Raw genomic sequence first — 23,318 nt, 5'->3', positions numbered from 1 at the left:
TTCATACTTCCGATGTTTTTACATGACTGTGGTCTAGTTGTGTCATTCCTCTCTCATTTAGGCATTTTGCCATTATAATGGAACCTCATGCACTGTCCTCAACAGCAGCACTTATTTCTTCTTGTAGCCCCAGCTGCTGGAAGTAGATGTAGACAGCTGTAGGGCTCTTCTGCTTTTGAACTTGGACAATAAACCTCTTGTGACTATGCAGATGTTTGTTTTGCACACTGAAAGCAGGGTTGCACACAATTTCCTCTCTTCATCCTACAGAAATCTGCATATTTGAGTTGTGGAAATGGGCTTCTTGACACCTAGAACAAAATGTTTTCCTTAGGAAGCAGGAGGAAGTTATTAGTATGCAAACCTGCAGCAGAGCTTTTAAATGAGCTGTTTTGAAAGTACTGGTATGCGGGTAAATGTGTCTCATACTCTCTCTATACCCTAATTGTCTACTCCTGGATTTCCTTTACCATCGATGCCAAGCCTTGTATCTGTCAGTGTGCTATGGGGTCGAGTCTACAGCCATCAGGAGGAGGTAGTTTTGGTGTCAGAAATCTGCTCTCAGTCACAGCTCCTTGTCCTGGTACTCAGCTGTTTCTTCAATGCCGTGCCCTTGTTTCCTCCAGTGGGACCTCAGACAAGTCCTCCTGCCCATGCCTGTCTCGGTTCCCCAGGCACCACAATGGCATACCAATAGCAGCCCGACTTTATACAGTGCTTTGATAAAGACAGCATAGGAGTTCACTGTAGTATTAATTGTATGTTGTTTTAATAAGGGCTGCCTCTGTGAGTCATGGCACATGAGCACCTGTAGCTTGGAGGCTCGTGTTAACCACAGGAGACTAGAATAGAGTCATGATGGGGGGGAGCAGCTGAGGAAGGAGAATCGATTGTGAGCTCTGACAAGGAGATGTACGCTAATCTATGTAGCTCTCAGGTCCCTTGTGCCCAACTTCATTAAGGTCAGGAAAAGGAAAGAAGATACTCTGATACACCTTTCCTCCCCTACTGCTGTGTGTATAGAGTGGCAAAACCACTCTCCTCAGTATATGATGGCAGCAAGAGGAGAGAGACCGTATCATCTCTTTTTTACTCCCTGACAGCAGGCAGACAGGAAGACGTGAGATGTATAAGCCTTCTCCCACACTCTGTCTGTCCCCAGTAGCCCGAGAAAGCTGAGTAGGAAAAAATGAGCAGGAAGGAGGCATAAGGGACTGAAAATGAGCTTTCAAGAATGACTGACAACTGTGTCTTTGGAGCACAAAAAGCAGAGGACGTGGGGGACAGGAAGAATAACACTGAGTTAGGAACAGCAGTGTAACACCCCTGACACCTGGCTGTGTGCAATAGAGCTGCTCTGAGCCAGGGGTCCATCACACACTCTGCTTTGACAACCAGCAGCCAGCGCAAGGTCATGGCAGACACCTGGAAACAGCAGCAGTAGGTCCTGGAGGGGAACACTTAGCTCAAAAGTTTAGAGGGGGGAAGTGCTTTTCATTTTCTTGGCTTTTGATCCCCATGTATTTCAACACATAGTTAGATTTTTCCTCCTTTCTCCTATGGCATTGATTCCCCAGGAGCCTTTTCATTTTTTGTTGGTGAGGATGTTTTTAATATGTCAGCAAAAAAACCCTCCAAAAAACCATAAAGTCACAGATCTTAACCTGGGTGACTCTGTCTGGCAGCTTGGAGATTGGCTGAGTTGGAGTTGGTGGTATGCCTTTAAGATTGGGAATGCTAAGGGAAATCAAGCCAGGCCAGCTGAGCTCTGCAGAGAGGCAATTCTGGGAAGATTATTGCCCCATTAGTGTTTCTCATTCTGCCATAGTTACGGACTTGTTATTACTGTGGTTTTCTAGCTATCATCTTACACCTGGAAAGCATTAACAAAGGATTCAGTTCCTTGTAGAATTCCCTCAAATGCATTTGTTTGTTATCTGTTGATTTGATGTGACATTTATAATAATTATAATTCCTTCCTCCTGAGACAGATCCTTGTTTTGTTCTTGTGAATGTTTTTTTGCCATAGCATTTCCTTTCTGATATATTTGCTTTATAGTTGTAAGTCTTTTTGAACAGAAAGATATTTTTGTTCCTTATTTAATTGCCATAACTACACTTTTTCCTGACTAGTGTGTTTGTAGGCATTCATAACTTCTTTTGTGTTAGCATTCCAACATCTGAACTTCAACATCCTTACTGAGTGCCTCTGATCCATAATATGTGCTGGATATCATCTTCCATAGAGGTCTTACTGAAGCAGTTGCCTTGGGACATCAAAAATATTGCATCCTATCTTCCTAACAGAGAAAAAACCAACTTGGAAAGACCAGTAGCAATAAGGGAAGTGTTGCTGTAGTTACAAAAGGCATCCCACTGGTGCAGGAGAGGTTGTCTCAAGTCAGTCTGCTGTGGTGCACAGCAAGGAGGCATGTTTCTACTCCCTCAGAAAAGAGCAGTATGTGTCCCTGTCTAGCATATGTGTATTAGCCAGCTGGTGACCTGGCCAGGCTCCTGCTTGGCAAATCTGTCCCTTTCCTGCATTGATGCATGGGCTAATGTTGTATCCAGCCTTTCACATAAAGGGAGAAGTCTTGAGCAGTCCTATAGATGTGTCCTACCTCTCTGGGACTGGCCGTTTCAGAGAGCCAACTCCTGTCGTGGGAGTCTTTTTCTCTCTCCCCAGTAAAAATAACCAGACCTACAGGATATTTCCTTTTCCTCACAACTGAGTAACATCCTGACACTTCCATGCCTCAGGCTTAATGCACACGTGAAGAAGCAATTATATGACAGACCATTTCCTCCTCAGCTTCCTCCATGATTCAGTTGCACATGGGAATCCATGTTCTCCCCGTACTGGATTACCTGTCCCTCATCACAGGTGTCCAGGACCCTCAGGATTAGGAACCTGCCTAAAGTTGGTGGAGGAGGTATTCACTCTGGGAATTGTGCCTGCCTCAAATTCCCTGCGGGAGGACTCCTCATGTAGGAGGAATAATTAGATTCCTGAACATAGGTACTGCTGTATCTGGCTTAGATATCCAACACAAGTACTTGCCCTCCTGAGACCACAGCATCCTGTGGACTGCTGCTCTGTACCACTGCAAACCCAGTAGTGAGGTGGATGTGTGAAATGATGGTCTGATCCGCAAAACCAAAAGGAAATTCGTCCACAGGAAATGAGATGAAATATGTGGTTGTCTGCGGCAGGCTTTAGGCAAGAAAGTAATTTATCAAGGAAGAAGCTGCATCATCCTTCTTGGTAATGCTTTACACATGCATTTTTACTCAAGTGCTTGACAATATCCATTGTAGTTTATGGCTGACAGTAATAGAAATTGTCCCCATGCTGTAGGGTTTGGACTGGAAGACAGCGAGCCCTTGGCATTAGTGCCATTACTCTTGCCAAGGCATTGGAGCATCATTTCTCGGGAAATGTATCCTTGCAGGTACCTCACCAGGGTGCCTAATGCACAGCTGACAGGTAAGACCGCGCCTGTGCCAGGCACTGTGAGAAATGGTACAGAATGCGATCAGGTGACAGTGTAGAACATAGGGCAAAGAGGGCTTTTCTTGACCCTTTTTTTCTGAAACATGTGACCGCACATCTGAATAATTTAAGTGAATTTTTGCCCATGTGCTGCTGCACCTGTGTGCCGTTGTTTATTCAGCCTCTCGCTGACTCACTGGCATGGAGGAGCTGCCACTTGCCATTTCAGGTGCTACAGATCTGTTTGCTGATGCAAAAAAATGGATTGTATGGAGACTAGTGGTTTATAGTTATCAAATCTTTTTGGAAAGGGACTGGTTTCTCTGGGTTCCCTCTGTCGGCAATGGAGAGAGGAGCAGCTCTCCCAGGGAGCAGACCAGTGCACATGGCACTTGACTGCTGCTCCGAATCAGTGGCTGAAAGAGAAGCAGGGTGGAAGATGAGCTCTCCTAGGACAGAGTGATAATGCAACCCTAATATAAGGGAACTGGCATGGGTGGAAAACAAACCTTACTCTCAATTCCCTCTCCTGCTTTTTTTTTTTTTCTGGTTGGATTCAGGACTTGGTCTGACAGATCAAGGAGCCACATGCATCTTACCACTGGAGGGGCTAGTGGGAAAGAGGTGGGAAGAGCAAGCAGGGAGAGGAGGGAAGGTGAAACCATATATTTCCTCAGCAGCCCACAACTAGTCAGCTAACAGAGAACAGCCGAGGCTTCAGTCCATCTGCACTCTAGGTCCCATGACCAGTCTGGTTTGCAATAGCCACCTTAGCCCTCATTACATGTTCTTGCCTTCTCTTTCCTCTCATGCTGGCAGCAGTGTGGTTGTACTGATATGAAGGATAATCTTTTTACCTTGTTAATTTTTAGTGAGATCAACACCCTGAGCAGGCATAACACATGTTACAGCGCAGATGCGCTGCTTTAGATCCAGCTTGGGTCAGCTTAAGTTGCACCTCTGCGGTGTGCAAAGGGCAGAGTCAGATGGAGATTTAGCAGCAAATGCAAAGATAAGCAATAAGGTTTCCCCTCTCTCATAACACCAAATTTGATGTACTATCAAAACCAGAATTGTTAATAATATGTGTAGTAGATAGGGTGGCTGCTGGGGTTTTGTTCTGCTGGATTTCCTTTTTCCTGAAAGAATCTCTTAGGTCTTGCTTTCAGAACACAAAGGTAGACTCATCCTCCCGCTCCTTTGCTTTGTCTGAATGACAGAGCTTGGGTTTGCCTCCATGCTGCTGTCGGAGGTCAGCTGGATTTTAGGCAGCGATAAGTGGCCCATGGTAGAGAAAGCACAGCCAGATACAGTCCTGTCAAACTGAAGTTTTTTTTCTTTTCATCACAGAGACCACTCCTAGACAGCTTCATCTTGAGATAATACTCCTTCATTTATAAGTGGTTAAAAAAAAAAAGTATGTGGTTGTCTGCTTGGTAACAATCCAACTTCGTACTGAAATGCCTTTCCCCTTATTAAAAAAACACCAAACAACCCACACTTTTTTTTTTTCTTTCTTTGTTTTTTTTTTCCTTTTTTTTTTAAGAACTTCAAAAATTGAGGGTACAAAAAATGCTTGAAAAGGATGGATAAGTTGCAGTGTCACTGTGAATTCAGTACAGGAGAAGGTAGATCATCTTCACCTTAGATCACATGAGAATTTAGTGAAAGCTGAGAATAAAATTCTTGTTTCCCAGCTTTTGTGTTTGTACCGTCTTCACCCTCAGCCAGGCAGCTCCTGTCTTGCCTGTCTGAGTTCTGGCATGGGATACTTAACGCCGGGTGAAAAACACATTGTTCCTGTATGTGCAGCATTTGTCAAACAGTGGTTTGAGATTGAGATGGACATGGTTGATAGAAAGGTCGCCATTATGTACCACACAAGAATGAGCATAGCTGCACATCCATTCATTTGATCAATACAGCTGCTGTCGTGAGCTGTAAATGGTTTCCTTGACCAAATCTTAACAAAAGATGTCTCCTATTGAAGGGGGTGCAATATTCTGTCTTTTTATGCAGGGAAGGAACAGCTTTCTGAGCTGAGCTGACCTTTTTTGATTTTTTTCTTAAGTAGCACACCTGTATTCAGATGTTTATGTCTACAGGCTTTAATAAGGAATGTCCTTAATATCACAAAGCCTTGTTCTTTATTTTTGCAGAAGTTTTTGAACTGAAAGATCAAAAATCTCATGTATTTATCAAGTAGATTCTTCTATCCTCTTCTGCACTTTCAAATGTTTCTCGTATCAGCTGCCTGCAATGGAGCAAATGATTCCACTCGTCCAAATTTATTTTTAAAAAAACCCAAAACATATGGGAAATACAGAGTGAGCATATGCCTGCTAAGTAAAACATCTTGGTAAATAGAGAGGAGCATCCAGCAAATCAGTGTGGTTTACGTATCTGCCTGTGTAAAAATGTAATGAAAGGATTTCCTTTTGCCCCCAAGCACTTAAGGTTCTTGCTGTCCCTCCCTCCCCACGTTCACGGAGCATCAATGGAGGCTCTTGAGCAATGGCAAAAGGTGTTGGGGTATCTGTCTAGGGCAGGAGAAATACAGGGAAGGCATCCAAAAACCCATTTCCAAAAGAAGACCTGAAACTGATACCAAGGTAGTTTTGGATTTGTTTGCTTGGGAGCACTGTACTGAAGTCACCCATGCACAGAGGAGTTCAGAGGAAGGACGTAGGTGGTGGTAAATCCAGCCCGCAACAGAGGCGGATATATTTGGCATTATACGAACAGCGTCCGGCCAGACAGCGTGTTCTCTTGCATAGCTAAGATGTGAACGAGTGCAGGTTTCTAATAAGACCAAGTGTCTGAGACGTGCCACGGCGCTGAGCTAGTGGATTATGTGCAGAGTGACAACACAAGGAGCAAGGACGGCACTTTTTCTCATTATATTTCAGTGAACAAATGCATAGATCTGAAGGTGCAAACTGGAAAAAGTCTGGGACTTGTGAGAATGCTGACAGGTTTGTCAGGTATCCCCCCTGCCAGATGCAGCCTCTGTAAGGTTGCTGCTTCTTCTGGATCCACTATTGTTACGTCACTGATAGTTTTTATTCCTTCCCTTAAATTTCCTTTGGCAGCAGTTGTTTAGGTCTTCTTAATTGGATATTTAAATTATAAAATTTCTGTCTAAATCATACTGACTAATGAAATATTAAAAAAAATGATCATAATTTCCCTCCTGCAGGAAATGAGAATATTTTGAACTTTTGTTTACATCTTAATTACAAGCTTTTAATAAATCAAAAGATTGAAAATTTGCAGAGGAGGGAAGTTTTAATTAAAATCATTAGATATTTTAGAACTGGAATGTGTTTGTTCTCCTTTGTTGAATATGAATGCTTAACGACTTTGCTGATTTGTTTAGATTATTTTTTTTTTAATCACTTTTGCCTACACTGTCCATGCACCCTCATGGGTTGAAATATACTTTGAAAGTTGTGAAAGCATCTTTCCTTTTCTTCCACAAAGCTGGTGGATCTGCAGTGCTGGCAGTGGTAGTGTTGGTAGGAGTGAGCCGCAGGCAGGCAGTGCCCGGGAGGAGGCAGGCTGGCTGGCTCCTTATTCCCAGCAAAACACCTGAGGGCCAGAGGCAGGTGAAGGTGAGCAGTACCCTTGATAGGATGGCAATGAGGAGGTTTTTTGAGAGGAATGATCCTTTTTCAGAGTTGTAAGTGACCTACCCTGAAATTGAAATCTGGTATGTTTCTATCAAAATACAGTTTTTACATCTAGCCTTAATGATGATTCAAGAAACGATTATTTGTAAGTGTTAAACTGTTGCAGACGTGCTTCTCACTGAAAGGACGTGAGATAGGTCTCCAGTTGTCATCTCCTCACATTGCTTCAGTCAGAGACTACACTAATTCTGGGCGGCTTTGCTGTCTGCTTTGAGGATCTTGAGCAGCTTCTTTGGCCCAAGTGTGAGCTGCTTGTAGGTTTTCTGGAAAACATTTTTCCTAGCAAGCTGGCTTACAACCAGCTTTTTCTTCTTGAGCTACTGCTTTTTCTAATCTGAATCTCTCCTTCATGAGCGCCGTATACCTGTGCAGTTAGAGCACTCTGGCTATAGCTTGCTTGGCTGGTTGGGAGGAGGAGGCTGAGCTCAGCAGCCTGCCTGGTGCCATGTGCAGTGATCTCCCAGACCAAGGGAGGCATTTGCCAGCCTCTGCCTCGCAAGCAATTTTGTAAATCCATCTCTGGGGCAAGGAGCAAATGTCTAGTTGCAACTTCTCAGTAGATTTCAGTTGTATTTGCAAACAGTTTCAGGGTAATTGACACAGTTTTGGGCAGGGTTGGTTGTTCTCCAAACAAGTTTACTGTTCTTTGGAGGTAGCAAGAGGGTGTTCCTGGTGAAGTTAGCTGGACTCATTTGCTGCAGGATTGGGTTTCACAGTTCTGTTGAGTTTCCTGACCAGCGTTCTTCGTGCATTAAGTTCTTTTGTTTTATTATGGCTAACCATTAACCAATGCTAATTTGGGATGGAACTGAGTTTTACCGACAAGGAAAGAACCATTACCTTGAACAGTGTGTCAGAAAGACTTGACTTGCAGCATGCTTAAGTACTATCAGAGCACTTACTGTTGTTACTTTCCATTCTGAAAAGTTCATTTGTTTTCCTCCTATTAGCAGTTTGTTCCTTCAAAGCAGAAAAAAGCAAATTATATTCAAAACCCTTTTTAGCATCTTCTGGCTATCTTATTCTTGTTCCTCATAACCTGAGAGTTTGTGTCCACAAGTAAAAACGTGTCTCCACACTTTCTGATAAGACTGTTTGGTTTAGAATTTGTAACTTGCCTTTCAATCTCAGATGCTTAGACCTTGTTATTTGTAGTACAGTAGTGTTTACAAATACAGTGTGGAACATCAGGATCATACAATTTCCAGCCCTGTGTGGAGGTACAGTCTTGTACCTTTCTGAACTGTAGTTGTGCACGTGCTCATAAACAGGTGTATAGTGGTGAGTCAATTATAGACTGCCGTGGCTTCACCTTTAGTGTTCGATGTGTGTGGTGTAGCTGCCTACAGTCACATCTGGGTTTGGCACTTTGTTCAGTGCTGTGCAGGCATGCAGTAAGTTGGAAGTAGCGGCTGGGTAATAGATGGCTGTCCTGAGGAGAGCGCAGCTAGCTGTGAGATGGTGGTTGGCTAGAGAAGCCTCAGCGGGGGTCTTACAGATGGTGCCCAGTTTGGACACAAGTGATCTACCATTTTAGACGTGTCAGATGTCTGTGATGCATGTATGGAGCCAACTAGGACAAATTTGAACTTCATACAGATGTAGACTCTTCATTTCTTTGTGATTTTTATGTGGCTGGATTATGACAGATTACCACCAAAGTACTAAAGCAGTAGCTTAACACTAAGGTGAAAATGTGTGTCCAGGTAGAGAGGACAAGACTGATCCTTGAGTAAACACTCCCTCTGTACTTTGACAGACTAGGTGCAGGAAGGAAGCTGCAGCCAAAGTGCAGGTTTTCCAGAAATGAGGAAGATTAAATTCTTTTTACCTGGGTTATCTGTATTTTCTGTGCCCTTAAAGGTTTGTTGATAGATTTTAAACGGAGCAGTAATAGAATAATTTGAGGCTAAGGACTGCAGGTAACTTGAAACTGGAGGTCAGCTGGGTTTAAGTTATCCATTACCTGTTGATAAGCTCGAGTAACTAATAGCTTGCCACCCTAATTTTATTTTCCAGGGACTGCCCTGGTTTCTCCTTATCTCTCTACCTACTTTTGTTTCATAAGTATTTCTGATGAGAGCTTCGTTGTGATTTGCTTGCCTAGAACACATTGACATCTCTCTCTGTGCCACCTCACCCTTTCCAGGAGATGTTCTCCAGCCCTTTGGTCACAGCAGCCACTTCTGGGGTGAAGGACACACGAACATTCTTGTCATCAGTTTGGCCACTGCACCCCTGGGCTCATCCAGGCTGAGTGGGTGTGTGCTGCCCACATTTGGAAATTTAGCACTGCTGTAAAACCAGTATCAGGAGTATTTAGAGTATTCCTGTCATCCTTAACTGAGAATAAAGCTTCCTTTGGCAAATTGTCAGAAGCCTATGAGACTCGTATCATTTGCTGGCATGTCTAGTTTGTCCTTTCGAATACCCTTGCTTTTTTCCCCAGTTGGTGTCTGTTTACTGCATTTATTCTTTCCAGAAGTTCCCCTGGTTTTTTTGCTCAAGTCTGGAGGATGGGCTTGTTACAGGATGGAGATTTCTCCATCTTAGTTAGTCAAGCTTTGATTTCTTCACTAAGTTGCACACTTCTTTGTGTGAATTACCAAACTACATTTTTTTCCCAGGATAATAGATAACTATTTCTGCAGGTTGCCACTTTGCCATTCAGCTGCTATGGCTGCTACTGTGCTTCTCAGAGCTGGTATTTTATGCATATGAAAATTAAGTCGCTCAGGTTCAATTTCAGTTTAGCCCCCAGAAAGCGTCTAGGAGCTACTGTCCTGCCCTGCCCATTGTAACCCTTCTCCTTTACTCACTCCAGCAGGGTTTTGCTACCATAATGTCTACTTCTAAGTGGAACTAAGCTAAAAACATTGGCAATAGTTGGGTTTTTTTATGACCTTTTTTTTATAAAGGGATCCTAAACTAAGTAGCACATGAAGGATTTATCCCTTGGCCTTTCACTGAAAGTGCCCTAAGTGGCACATCTGTTTTCTACAGCTGTTCTTGGTGCCTTTGCTTCCATAGAGCAGTCATTGGAGCCCTGCTGGAAACCCTAACCACCCATATGTCTCTCAGAGAGAGACATTTGCTGGATAGACAACCCAGTGAATTAATGCAGGAAAACGATGCAGATAGTAGGTTCTACAAATCATCAACTTTAAATTTTGCTGGTTCTGATATGTCATCTCATAAAAACAAATGTGAGTAACTTTTTTTTTTTACAGTTTTTTTTAACTTCTAACAGAGTAAAGGTTGTTTCCAGGGGAGCTGGAAATATGCAGATGATTTTAGCCCAAAGTTCACTTACTAGCAGATACTGTTCTTCCTCTTATTGTTGAGTGAATGAGCAAGAGTTACCTACAAGCAGTCTCACATTGGATTTTTTTTCTATTTCCATTAGCAGGAGCCTCAGGGGGGGCTTTCTTCTTCTCCTACTGTAACAACTGAAGATAAATTTAATTAAATGTGGTCCACAATCCAATTTATACTTCCCTGTAGCAGGAAGATGGAACAAAGAACCCACTCTGTGACACTGAAGGATTTTTTTTCCCAGCTGCTGTTAGTGGAATTTGGGGCTGTGAGTAATTGGGTTCAAACTTGTCAGAAAACCTTCCTTTGAGGTAGGGATTTTATTTTCACACTTAGAAATTATATATTTTACCAAATCAGAGCAGTATGTAGACAAATGTATTTGAAATTTGACAGAATTTATATAATCTTACTAATTCAGTGACATATAAAAATACCTGGCTGTTACTACTATTTGTTTGATATTTATAATCAACCCACATGGTGATTGTCATTTTACATTTTTTAAGATTCCCACAGACAGAAGTAGTTCTTCCATCATGATAGAGGTTATTGGTTTGTTTAATTAGTAAAAATACTAACTTATTCTGCTCAAAGTTTGGCATATGAAACCTTTTTTTCATTCCCAGAATGTGATGTTGTCATGTTTCTTAAATCATCTATTGAATCAAGTTCAGTATTATTGGCTATGTGAAATGGAGACAATACATTAAAATATATTTTTGGATAGCATTGTAGACATGCTCAGAGGACCAGTAATCACACACTGGGGCTTGCCTTGCACAGGCTCAGGCCATGTTTCTACTGAAAGATGATGCAGATCAAGGTCCATTTGGTCTGGCAGACGTATTTCCCAGCAAGGCTTGCATTTGTACAGATAAAGGAGTATGAAGCATGGTGATACGATTTAGTTCAGAGATTTATTGGATGGTAGACCCCGTCCTTTGCTCAGCACTGAGTGGGTAAGGGAGGAGCTCCAGTCCCCCACTGCCATGGGGCCACCTCATCGATGCACGGTGATGGGGACAGTCCCTGGTCCGTGCTGTCTTCTGAGCCCTGCACAGCTGGTGTGAGCGAGGAGGGTGCTTATGGACAGGGACTAACACTGTGCCCAAAGGCGTGCAAGTAACAAACCCATACTGTCCAGCTCTGGCCTTTTCCCCAAGACAGGGTTTTTTCCCCCCGCTTGCTTGACTGGAGTCAACAGGACCTTATGCAACTACAAGGGTGTACTCAGGTGATAATTAGCATGGGATGTGGACATCAAGTTTTAAAACTGGTGTTGAAGGCATCACAATAGCATAGATATTTGTCTCAATGAAGAAGGTCTGTCATGGATCTTCATAAGAAGAAAACCACAAAAGTAATCACTATTTTAAATTTGCATTTTTGGGGAGTTAAATGTATGGAAGATAAATGAGCCATAGTGAAACCTGTTAGGCAGGTTGGGCTGAAAAGGGATGTGGGTAAAATCTTGGCACACAGAGCACAGATTGCAGTTTCTTTTTTTGTCCTTAAGTGGACTGTGACTTCACCTTGGGACTTAAAAAGCTGTCACTGGAAATCATGGCTGGGTCAAACGTACGCTCTTATTTATGGCATGCAGTGGGGTGTGTGTTGTGCTAAAAATGTTTTACTGACCTCCTAAAGGTGTGCCATGCATGGAGAACCATTTTTACAGGATGTAGGGAAGGCATTTGCTCTAGTTACCAATTCCTGAGTCTTATTGCACCAATAGTCACCAATGCAGGAGCGGCCATTTCTGATGGCTGCGCAGGTTTCCTGGCTATCTCGCTTGTCCTGCTGCTCAGGAGTTCCTGCCCTGCACTGCTGCCAGCATAACTCTTCATTATTTTAGCAGCTATGTCACCTGCTGGAGGGTCAGAATAATTAATATTTTGTCAAGAAAAGACACATCTATCAACATTTATTTTCTAGAAAAAGCCTGCAGACATTTTCACTTGTCAGCTGTCCACCTGACATATTAAGAAGGAAGGGGTTTATTGTGGCAGAGCTTTACAAAATGAAATGTCTGTGTGGTAGGGTGGTTTCTGCTTCTCTGGAGGTAAAGGATGTGTACCAGCACCAAGCCTGGATCATTTCAGGGAGGCATCAGCAGACAGGTGGTGCAGTCTCTGTTGCAGAGTGGACGCTACTGCACTGCCCAGAGTCAGCTCCATCCTCAGCCTTGCAGCAGCCAGGGTAAGGACTTAACCTGGCTTCACCCAGCTTACAAGTAAGGAAGCTGATTAAAATCAGTAGGTTTTCATTACTGCTCGGATCATGACAAATTGTGGGGGGGGGTTCTGCTGCGTATTTACCTTTGTGCTGTGTTTTGCACTTTGAAGAAACTTTAGAAGAACCTTCTGAAAGCAGATGCTGCAGCTACCAAATGTTTTATGGTTAGTGGACATACATATGCAGCTTGTTGAGGTACTGGTGCAGCTTCTAGTAGTTGACTACTTGTTTCTGTTTAATCTTGCCTAGGGCAGAATGATGTGAACTGTTCTTTGAATTGTTGCATTACACCTTTCAAGAAAATAAACTTTTTGAGTTTGTGGAAGCAGGGAAGAGAAAGGGCATCTAAAACTAGGGTTCTGAAGGAGTTGCCTTGAATTATTTTGAGGGTAACTGGGAACTTGCTTTCACTACAGATCTTATTTTCTAACTTGCACTTGGATGTTATTCTGAAAAATCATAGCACTGTCTTAAATCAGTTTTAGGTATTTTTTACCATCTAAATTTAGTGAAAGGAGTCATGAGTTAATAAAAACACTACAATAATTTCTAAGTGCTAGAGAAGAGTGAACAAAGTGGACCTAAATCTGCTGTGTTGAGATAATTAAGCAGCGTTGGGCAGGGCTGAAGGTTCCCCAGTGCTTCAGCAGCTCCTGCACACTCAGAACACTGTCTCCAAAGTGCAAATTAAAATGGGGAAAAAAGGGACTACCGCATCTTGTCAGCCTTACAATTTTCTCCTTTTTGCTGCTGCTTACAAGACAAATTGCAAACCCAAATATAGCAGTGACCAAAAATGATTGCATGTGGGAAACAAAAGACTATCCAGAAGTCCTCCATGGCAAGAATGGATTTCTTTAACAAACTTGCTTGCATTTTAGTGTACAGTCAATGATGGTGATCTCAGAGTCTGTAAACCTGCATACATCCAGCATTGCTTTTATATTTTACCATCAACTTTAAGACTACCAGCTGCTGCTCCTGTTCAATTTCTTGCCATTTGTTGCTGTAGTCTGATGGGTACATGATTCATGTCAGAGGAGCCCTTTGGAGGGCAGCAGTCCACACCACCTCATAAGGAAATTCTGTGGCTAGTTGACCACCACATCTAGTAGCTGAGAAGTTTAGGGCTGTGGGCCCAGAAGTACCGCCGGAGGTGGGGCACTGGGCCTGGAAGCTTAACTGAAATCAAACTGTTTTGGGGAATGCTGATTAAGATATATTTCTTGAACTTTCATGGTCATTTTCCATTGGCAGAGGCTCAGTGATGGTTCACTTTATATTGCTTATTTCATTGTACAGATAATTAGCTCTATAAACAGTGCCCTGAGTGGTAGGAAACTGTAACTGTGTTCTCAAGTCTGTTCTGCCTTTAAAAGAAAGTAACAAAACACAAACCGAGGAGAAATTATTATACTAATTTTAAAAAAGCAAATATTACGAGTTCTTCATTAAAATAGTGAATTCACAGACTGAAAATTTCTACAAAAATAAGGAGATTTTTTTTTAAGTTCCAGGTGACCTGAATTAGAAGCACAACAGGTAAGTGTTATACGTACAGAAAGATAAAACCTGCCAGCAGTTTGTCTATGAAGAGCAAGAGAATTGACTGTCACTCAGAAAAGTGATATCTCGTAGTGTGATTTAATTTGCAGAACGGATACGGCATCTTAGGAGCAGTAAAACCACCCCACCTGTCCAGCAGTGGTATGTTCACATCAGAACAGCTTCTCTGCTGATCCCCAAAGATCATCCCATTCATAAGGCTGAGCTTCCCTTGCAGTCCCAGTCTTGCGGCAATGGCATGTGTGTCCCCAACTCTGCTGCTCCCCAGCCTGGCCACTTCCACCCCGAGCACCTGCATGCTGCCGTCAGTGCAAAACAGGCAGCCTCTCCAGAGAGTCCGTGCATGCTCCTGCCAAGCCTGGGGAGAACACAGTATTTCACTCACCAGTGTAAGCTGCTGCTGGGAAATTATGTTGGCTATACCTACCAACTTTTGGGAAGTTTTCAAAAGAGGCTGAGGCTGATCTATGATGACACTGACATGAGTGGTCTGAGCTGTGCCCGCTGTTCTCTTCCCTGCTCTGAAAATACTTGTGGAGCATGAACTGACAGGAAACACTTCTCCCGCTATGGATTTTTCCTTCTATCTGTAGTTCTAAAGAGAAGTTGTAGATGGGTTGGGGGTAGGTCTTTTCTCCCAGGTAACAAGCAATAGGACAAACAGCCTCAAGTTGCACCAGGAGAGGTTTAGATTAGATATTAGGAAAAAATTCTTCACTGAAAGGGTGGTCAAGCATTGGAACAAGCTGCTCAGGGAGGCGGTAGAATCACCATCCCTGGAAGTGTTTAAAAAATGTGTAGATGTGGTGCTTAGGGATGTGGTTTAGTGGTGCACTTGACACTGCTAGGTTGATGGTTGGACTTGATGATATTCCAGCTTAAATGATTCTATGATTTATTGAGACATGGTGACCTGGGAGAGTTGTGTAGCCTGGATGTTAGAGGGAAGAAGACTGCCTGCTTTGACAGCAGTATGTTTGTTGGATGAGCATAAGCTTCTTGTAAGTTTAAGTAAAGATAGTAATCCCAGCCTGAGTAAAGTTAGTGACAAATCTCTATTTCAGGGAGGTCAGAATTTAGCTTACAAGCCTTGATCTTTTGCTGACGTGAATTTTCTGGGAGATGTGATCTTGACCATCGGTTGATGCTAAAACCGCTTTTATTGCTGTGGAAATGAAGGGGTTCTTTTGTTCCACGTTAAGAAGTGACATAGCTAAAATAACATTTCCTCAGATGCTAGTTAAAATGTAGAATTTAAATCCAAACAGACGAGAGCAAGTATGTAACAAGAATACAGCACAGAGCATGCACTGGGTGAATTCTGTTGAATAGTTAAACACAGTTTGTGTTCTATAAAGAAAGAATTTTCTATACAGAGAAAATAATCAGAAGGAATGATAGATTTCATCTACCAATTAGAGCAATCAAGCAGTCTATAATAACCAAATTAAATAATAGACTTACAGAAATCTGTGGCCAGTAAGGGGTATGGTTTGGGGGTTTTTTTTGTATAGAGTGCTCATGTCAGTCCAGCATTCCAGACATTGCTGCAAAGAATTATTCAGAGATCCATGAGTCATTTTTCTGTGCTGCTGGCACATACCTCATTGTGGAGAAGAGAAGGCATACTTGGGCATACTAAGTTTCCTTTTAATTTTCTCATGTGCCCAAAATTTAAGACTGCAAGGAAAGGCTCATGGTAACTTTAACAAGCATAACCCCCCCACCCACCCCCCACCCACCCCCGATGGTCAAAGCCCTTTAGAAGCTTCAGAGTAAGTTGTCACATAGATCTTGACAGTTTGGATGGCCTAAATGGCTTTTTAGACACCTACTGCATGATCGCCTGTCTGTTTGGCAGACAGAGATTGCACAGACTCCTCTCTTCCTCCCCTCACCACCTTTCCTCTCTCAGGCTGCAGAACTTTGCCATGAACGCCATATCTGGGGTAGTTAAGGCTTTGTTTTGTTCTTCTTAGGTGTGTTTTGTGGCTTACTTGATGTGGATTCTTTGTTTTTCTTTTGTGTGCTGGTGGTTTGCAGAGCTCATTTGCCCATTTGGAAGTGGGGCAGCTGGAAAAAGCTAGAGGTGTGTCAGTGTGTTCAGGATCACCACTTAACAGCAAAGACCCACGAGCAGATTTCTTTTCATGTTTGCTGAATGCAAACTAAGCTATTTAGATTGTATATTAGGGAAAATTTCTTCACCGAAAGGGCTGTCAGGCATTGGCACAGGCTGCCCAGGGTAGTGGATGGAGCCACCAGCTGTGGAGGTATTTAAAAGACATGCAGATGTGGTGCTTAGGCATATGGTTTAGTGGTGGACTTGGCAGTGTGAGCTTTATGGTTGGACTCGATGATCTCAAAGATCCTTTCCATCCTAAATGATTCTACAATTGCAGGAGAGCATCTGCTCCTGCAGCAGAAAGTGAGCGCTGGATCACACTGGTGAAAGACTTTGCATCAGACCATTGAGGCAGAGGAGGCATCTTTTGCTTTGCTTGCTTGCTTCTCTTCTGGTCAGCAGTGTTTTGGGATGAGCTGGGATTTTACTGTTGAGCAAAACAAATTTCTTCTCCTCTGAGGGGTAGAAGTTTTTGTCCTCACAGTCCCAGCTCCTGTGACCAGAATGACAAAGTATGCCATGCTTAAGGTTTGGTAGGACCTGGTGCCAGCACTTAGTTATGGGTACAAAGAAGGAGTTGCCACAAAAGCAGTGGCACTGAAAATGTGGTGCAGGCAAAGTGCCTGCTTAAATCCATGGTCACTTGGCAGTAGGGTTGTGGCAAGAAGTGTCCTGCCAAGTTGTGAGCTGGCGTGCTGCCCTCCATTCAGGCTTGGACTGTAGGCAGCCAAGTGATCAGCAGCTGTGGCTGTGAATAGCAGGAGGGCATTAGTCCAAGAACAACAAGAAGAAGAGCTTCTTTAGCTATGTATGGAGGTTTTCTTGGCTTTTCCAGAAATGCCTTCCCATTTCAAGGGAACTGAAAGGTGGAAGGTGACCTAATGCATCCACCCCTTTGGTTCCCATCCACTGGGATCCCCAAGTTACACGGTTCTGACTGGGGGCATGTTGTTGCTCAGTCTGAGGCTGCAGTAGCCAGGAGTGTGTGTGCTTGAGTGTTTAGAACAATGTTTGCAGCTGCAAGGAGAGAATTCTTTCTTTACTCTCTTTGTTTCAGCACCACAACTAAAGCAACCGGTAAACAATTGTCTTCATCCTGCAAAGGACATCTACACCAGCTTTTCTGCTAATGGCTGCACAAAGACTGTTTTTATCTTTATGCATGCCAAAGTGCTTGAATGAAAGAGGTTTACAGTTTTTAAAGGTGTTGACAGATGTCAACAGAGGCTTCAGATTCCTGACCCTTTGTACAGCCCTTCAGATACCAGGTGTGATTCTCACCCCCCATCTATTTCCACAAGCTACTACAGCCTGGAGATGTGTTCTGTTGAATGCAACCTCCACCACATCCCCAGAAACTCCCAAACAAACAAAAAGTCTGAAATAAATTCTGTGGGAAATGGCACGAAGCCAAACAGTAAATTTATAACTGGAGTGTGTATTGCACAGTTTTCACTTTAAGTAGGAACATGCATAAAGCTGTATGCTCAATGTCCTAAGTGAAGTCAGCTGAGCAGTAGGGCAAAGTCACAAAAGTCCTGCCTCCAGAAGCTCAAGGGCATCACTGTCTATGCAGCCACACTTCTTAACTTGCATGTTGAACACAGGGAAGTGATTTCCACTAGTCTGTCATAGAAAGTTAATGGTGTGGGACAGACTCATGATCTATTTAAAGGCATTTCTGCAGCAACCTGCGAGATTCTCACCCCAGCATCTCTCATCAGCCTTCAGGCTGGTGGAATTTCCTGCTTGTGGTCCAGGAAAACGGCAGCGAGGACCTGGAAGACAGCGTGAGCCAGACTCCCTGCCAACCACAGAGGTTCCTTGCTATTTGTCATAGAAACACTTAAATAGCTGTCTAGCCATTGCTCTGAGAAATTAAAACTTGTCCAGTACTAGTATCTTTAGGCTGTGTATCTCAGACAGGAGTATCAGTAGCTGGGCCAGAGCACCCACCACAGGGCTGATACCTCTTACCATCTTTGTCTTGTCTGTTGACAGGAACAACCCTGGGAGGTGTGGAGGCACTGATCCTAGGAGTGACGCAGCATTAAGGGCTACTAACTATGCACAGGGGCACCTCCAGGCCCCTCTCAGTGACTCCTGCTGCGGTTTCTCTGCCAGCAGTGTCCTCAGTGGGCTGGAGCCAAGTGCTTTCCTGAAACAAAACCTAACTGCAGATGTTGGCCAGCTGTGTTCAGCTGGACCAAAGCTCTGCCCATCTCAACAGAGAAGCCAAAAGCAAGTCCTTAAAAAGGCAGAGGGCTGGGGTGAAACTGGAAAGATCAGCCCTCTGCAGTGCAGCACCCCAGGCTAGTTACAGCAGGCTACGTAACTAAGGCACAGTGAGAGTCATGTAAGACTCAAGTGTCTTCAAGGAGGAACTGCAAGATGATTAATGCTCCAATATCTGCTTAATTACAAGCACATGTCAGTCACCAGATGATGTCTGGACTGAATTTAAGGACTGAATATTTTCCTATGAATTATGATCTGGATATCATAAATGTGAGAATGAGGGATGTGTGTTGATAGCTCACTGGGGTAAGAAAATTACTAAGTTGTAATGGTTTGGAAATCAAAGTCTAAGATATCGTCCTTAGTGCAATATTTGATGAGACATTTTTGAGTGTTCTAAAACTGATCTAAATTTTTTTGGTGTGTGCATGAAAGAGGTATTTAAAGAGAGATGAGAGGTGATACGTCTTTGTCTGAAGTTATCCAAGGAGACAAAACCTGCAAACATAACAATGCCTTGTGAGAGCCTCTTTGTACACTTCTGATGGGCTACTTGCTTTTGTAATCGTTTTCAGGGTGGGACCCTGAGGCTCTTTGTGTTATTATCCAGTAGCTGCGCTGGATTAATGTGTCTGCCCCATTTGTGTATTGTAATCCGTGCTGGGTGTAGTGAGGCAGCTGGTGGGAGGCTTGCAGTGCAGCTGAGGTGGCGACTAGGGAGAGGTGTATGGCCCTCCATCACCTTCCAGAGCTTTCAGCAAACACCCAAAACCATGGCAGGGCTGCTCTGCAAGCAAAAAAGTTAATTCTTCTTAAACAGGAGTTCAGGGTGGCAGGTTGCACCAGCTGTTGGAGTAGCTTGGCCAGGAAGCAGCTTGCAACAGGCATGTAACAGCACCTTGAAGCATTCATTAGAGTTGCTTTGGTCAAGAGTTAATAAGGAGGGTTCATGGTGGTCTGGAAGGTCTCTGAGGGCTGACAAGACCATGCACAGCCTAGCATGGTGTGGCAGGAGTGCTGCAGCATCTCAGGGCAAGGATGTGGGCATTGCAGTGGACAGTACTGCGGTAGGGTGGCAGTCTGCGTGCATCGTGTTGATCTGACAGGGGTTATTTTGGTTAATACTGTGTATTTATGAAGTGTCCAGCTTCTGAGGTCAGGAGGGGATTTCCTGTGGGTTTTCAGGATGTCTGATGGAGCCTGGTGCTTTGGTGTGTGTGGAAGTGAACGTGACGAGTTTTGTTGCTTGCTGGTGTGTTGCCAACGTCATAGTTGTGTGTCACATTGCAGTGTATCTCACCACAGGGGCCTTCAGGTGAGGCACTGGCCCGTAACTGGTTACACATATCTTCCTCAGGATAGTACAGTATATGACTGCAGTGCTGTACGTCATTATTTGTAATACTCTACTGTGTGCAGAGAGGTAACCTTGATGAGTTTATTTCTGATTATGATTTGGGTGATGTCAGGAGTTCGGCTTCATCTGCTCTGTACTTAACTCTCAAAACAGCCATAATCTTGTCTCCTTTTGTTTTTCATAGTGTACTGATTTAACCCCTAGTCAGAAGAAAATACAGATTTGTTGAAAAGGTTAGAGTTACATATTGAAGGCTGCCACAAACAAAATCTAATTTTATACTTAATGCAGTAATTCTAGAGCATGGTGTCAATGAGTACATAATTGATACAATTTTAAACATGAAAATCTTTAGAAAGAAAACTTTACACAGAGGTTATTGATTTAATTATGGTCACATTACCTGCTTCCTTGCTTTAGTCATGTGTGCAGATCTTGGATGAAGGATGGGTTGTTTTATTTTCACTTGATGTGCATGCAGTCTGTTCGAGCTGCAGTGTAAATGGATGGGATTTCTTTAGAACCAGCCCTTGGCTAGCAAACCAGTAAGCATGACTCAAAGCTGCTGTACAGAGAAGGTGTTAATTTGTCCAGGGTTTAAACGTGCCTGTTCCTGGCACAGAATAGCCTGACAATTATTTGACATCAGACACCCTGCAGAGCAGAATAGGATAATGTCATTGTCCATTACAGCTGGTATCAGTTTGACTTTGAATTTAAATTGTGCCATCAAAGACAGGCACTCTTCTGTTGCCTGCTGCGCCTGTGTCTGTATCTATGGAGTTTGGGTTTTACTAGTTTTTAACTCGGCACCTTCTCGGCATGTTGGGTATTTATGTTTTTTAATACAGTGCAAAAATTTTCCATGCCACTCTTTGTAGCCCTAGGGAAATCACACATGTGGATTGGTTAGAGAAGAAAGTGTTGCCTTGGTGCATTTTCCCATAGCAGCAGGTAATGGGCAGTCTATGTTAGTTAATAGTACTTGGACAGTTGTTATTTTGTGATGCATAACCTGGCTGGCTGCCTGTTACGCCATTGTTAGTTGGCGGGGGTGGGGGGGTGGGGTGGGGTGGGGTGTTAGGTGTGGTTGTTTTTTTGTTTGTTTTGGTTTTTTTTTTTTTTTTTTCCCAAAAATCCACAGCTTTTTCTTATCAGAGCGTAAAAAGCACAACATTTGCTGTTATGATTTCTTATTCATTGCCATTTCTTCAGCCTGCCAGTAAGGCATTCCATACATTATTGGTAAAAGAATTAAAAAGTTCAGGAGCAGAAGAACGTGAAAGACAGGAAAGAGAACTGCTATGCTCAAGTCTCTTCTGGGCAGACTGGTCAGCTGGTATGAGTGGGACGTGTCTCCCCTTTTTCTCCTCCAGCAGGAGGCCAGAGGCTTAGCGTTTTGAAGCCAGCACGCTGGCTCTCCTTGCCGAGATTCAAATAGCCATGAATTGTGGAACTTCCTTCATAAAGCTGCAGTCCCCCTGTACCCCTAATTTACCACCTTACTCAGAGCTTAGACACCTCCAGCCACCATCAGCTTTCAGAGATCATGCTTCGATTTTGTTTTCTAGTATACAAGTTTGAAACAAGCCACGACTGTCCACTGGAAATCCAGACAGTGTCAGAAAGCTAATGCAATTTCTCATATTGTATCTGTCATCCCTTATTCATTGTTTCTTGTATCTCTATTCATATATTCCTGTTTCTAAAATCTTTCTCTCTCCTGTTGCTATGGTAAAAGCCTGCCTAAAAAGGAGGAATTATAGCAGCAAGATCCACTGACCAACAAAATAATCAGAACATAGTTGCTCTGTACAGACCTCTGCTTTTAAAGTAACTGGCAGAAAATCTGTAGTGGAAAAGGGAGATGGCCAAAGTACAGAGACAATGTACATGGATTTAAATTTAGTTAAAACTCCACCTTATGAGCAAAATTGCTGCTGCTTCTGATTAGTGAATCTGTGCAATTCGTTTCCTATATGCAGGAATTTTCTATGCTTGCAATATTAAAAGTAGCGGACACCCAAAAAAGCAGTCTTGGGTTTTTGTTTCTGTTGATAACCTTCTAGCTCCAATGTGAACTTCTTTATATACATGAATGTCATTGATAATAGTCTTGTATTACAGTGGCTTATCATTGCTGGAGGCACGATCCTTTTCCAACTAACTGATTTGAAATTAAATGAAAACTGAACCATGAGTTTTTTGGTTCACCTCCCAGTCTGTAAAAATGGATGGTCTCATTAATGATTAACACAGCAGCTGGTAGCTCAAAGGAGATCTGGAAGAAAACACTGCAGTGTCTCCCTCCTCCAGTAATTATATTGGCTTAACAGTTTTCTGTGCTCATATTTCCTTATTTCAGCGTACACATTTGAATCCCAGCAGAGTGGATCTCTGCCTTCATACCTGCTTTAAAATCAGTAAGGATGCATTAGTTCCTAGTTGCATCAGATAATTTTTGCAATGTTATTGCTACTTACTGGTTTGCAGTTCCCTGTGATATTAGCAGTGCTGTTTAGAATGATTCCCTATTTCAAACCAGTGAGGCAAGATTTCCAACATCTTCTTGCCCACAGCATGGTTACATCGTTAGGAATCAAGTAAAAGTTCACAACAATTTCGCATTACGCAGACATCACTTCTGGCATGTTGTTTCGCTATCAATAAGTCCTTGTTATAGCATTAAAGTGTTTAAAAAATATATACATATATTACGGTCACAAAATGTTTACTCCTGTGTTTACCCCACAATGTTGGATTACACTGTGCCTGGGCAGCTGGCAAAACTTTAATGAACCAGTCTCTGAAAAGAACCAGAGGGATGTTTTTAGACTAAGTGTTCCCAGAATATGATTAACTGCTTAGCACTCAAGAAATAGAAGTGCTAAAACAAACCCCAAACCACAAACAAACCCAAAAAGAAAAACCCTACCACATAGCAATTGTGCATATAGCAGTGGTAAGAAATCTGGAGGCTTTTCCCTGTTACCCTAGATAATAATTGTAAGCATATATTCAGTTCTAAATTGACTGGGTTTGTTTTATGTTAATAAATATACCACAGTCTCTGGATCATTGTGCAAATTTTCAATAGCTATCTCTAAATATACGTACACTTTTTCCTCCATATACACTGTAAAATATTGGTGAATGCATGTATAGTACACCAGTTCCCTCCCTGGCAGAAATGGAGCAGATACAGAAATTCATCTGTGCACAGTTAAGATGGATAATGCCTCCGGATTTTATCATAAGATTGTTTCTGTGGCGTACATGATGATACCAACCAGC

General features: G+C 42.9%; 1 protein-coding gene across 2 annotated transcripts in view; it reads left to right on the top strand.

Moving 5' to 3' along the window:
• Positions 1-23,318, top strand: part of SRGAP1 (SLIT-ROBO Rho GTPase activating protein 1) — a 150,440-nt gene that overhangs the window by 52,506 nt on the left and 74,616 nt on the right. The gene's annotated exons all lie outside the window — the stretch shown is intronic.

Source organism: Falco peregrinus, chromosome 6 (assembly GCF_023634155.1).
Source record: "Falco peregrinus isolate bFalPer1 chromosome 6, bFalPer1.pri, whole genome shotgun sequence".
Taxonomy (NCBI): domain Eukaryota; kingdom Metazoa; phylum Chordata; class Aves; order Falconiformes; family Falconidae; genus Falco; species Falco peregrinus.
This window is presented reverse-complemented; position numbering and strand designations above follow the sequence as displayed.